Source organism: Echinops telfairi, unplaced genomic scaffold (genome assembly GCF_000313985.2).
Source record: "Echinops telfairi isolate 266 unplaced genomic scaffold, ASM31398v2 ScPeMD7_7410;HRSCAF=8448, whole genome shotgun sequence".
Taxonomy (NCBI): Eukaryota; Metazoa; Chordata; class Mammalia; order Afrosoricida; family Tenrecidae; genus Echinops; species Echinops telfairi.
The window spans coordinates 27,565,401-27,567,342 of record NW_022111310.1 but is presented as its reverse complement, the minus strand read 5'-3'; positions in this window follow the sequence as shown (position 1 = coordinate 27,567,342).

Sequence of the window (1,942 nt, the reverse complement as noted above, 5' to 3'; positions counted from 1 at the left end):
GATCACATCAGAGACATGGAAATGATGAATTAATACTCTGAAAAATTGATGAAGGATTAGTATAATGACACACATAAAGTGTCACATTAAGGGCTTAATGTACAGTAACTTATATATTATGGGTCAAATACCTAAATGTAAAACCCAGAACTATAAAGATCATCAATGAAAAATAAGGATAAACTTAGGGATTTTAATATGGGGCATAAATACATTATCAAACATAACAAAATATACAAATAGCAGAGGAAAATCTAGATAACTAGGACCTTCTAAAATTTGAACACATGTTCATCACCTCAGACACACCTAGAACTTGAGGGCTTTAGCTCAAATACAAGGTGTCTGAGGAAGCAGAAGACAGCTGTACCAATTTTGGAGAGTTTTTGGTAGATGGACAAATAAGGTCTTGCTACATCAGTGCCCTCTATGTTGTATTAGATATGCATCATTCTGGCTAACCTGGGGTGATCATTCAGATGTATTGGGTTTTTGTTTGTTCATATCAGGGTATATCTCAGAGGTGCTATGGAGTGGGGGATTACCTTCTTGATGTTGTGAAATCAGTTTTTCTATTTTTTGGTAATGAAACCCGAGATTGATGAACCTATAGGGATAACAAGTAGAACAAGGGTGTCGGGGAGAGAGTTCAGGGGAGGGATGTGGGTGATGATAATAGGGAGCTGATGTCAAGGTACCCAGGAAGAAATAGGATGTTTGGGAACTAATTATGGAAACAATGGTACAATTTTGCTTGACGAGTATGAATGATAGAATGACATAACATTTGGGTTCATTCCCAAGTAAGAATAAATTGAAAGACCAAAAACAAACAAATAAACAAACATAGATCCAGGAATGGGCTTTGGGCTCACCCTAAATCTCACCTCCAGTTTAGGAATATTAATTAGTTCTTACATCTTGATACTGCTTGATACCTCTAGGAAGGGAACACAAAGGAGACGAGTGCTATAGCAAAATGTGGTGAAGAAATTAGATGGTGCTGGGCTATCAGATAAAATAACGGCTTGGGTCTTAAAGGCTTAGCTGAACAAGCAGTCATCTAAGAGAGAGGTCAATTAGATCCACATGGAAGAAATACACCATCATCAGTCACTGAAGAATTGCGAAGCACATAATTTGAAGTCTGAGAAGGGATTAAAATCAGAGCCATAAGTTTGCAGAGGGCTATGGCTGGCAGTAGGCTCCCAAGATTCATTGATGGAACGATACAGGAAATAAACCTCCAGTGATCTCCCTCTATCCACAACTGAAGGATAGAAAGAAAAATGTCACTAAATAGAGTGCATCGGTGAGTTGAGTAGAGAAGGTCAAAGGCAGAAGTCTGACTTGAACAGTTAAAACTTGTCAGCAGATCCCCCTAGGATGCATGCTGGACCTGATCTGGGATCCAAAACCTTACGTATTTGGGGGTTGTATTGTTTGTTTGGTTTTTTTTTTTTTTTTTTGCATTTTAAATAGAAGTTTTATGTTAAAGTTAAAGCCTTGGGAATACATTTATTGCTTTGAACAAATGAATCAAACACTTAATAGCCATTTGGAAATATTAAACATTTTGATTCCAAATACTAACGTCCACAGACGGCATCCTGGTACCTACATGCACTGACACCCACCCTCTTAAGTGTACCTTAACCACTCACCCTGCCTCAGCTTTGAAGGTCACCAAGGTGACCTTAACCACTCACCCTGCCTCAGCTCTGAAGCCGTTTCCAAACACAAGACACTCATCCCAGCAGAGGAGTTCTAACAATTACACAGAAATTATCCGTAAAGGGCTTGATTAGAGAAGGCTGGCAGCTACCTTTCCCTTCAGGAAGCACACAGGGGAGAAGACACTGAACCGGATGCAGGTGCTAGTAGGTCCTGGTTCCGCTATATAGCCCAGTGCAGGCGGAGATCCACCCACTCTGAGAGCTAC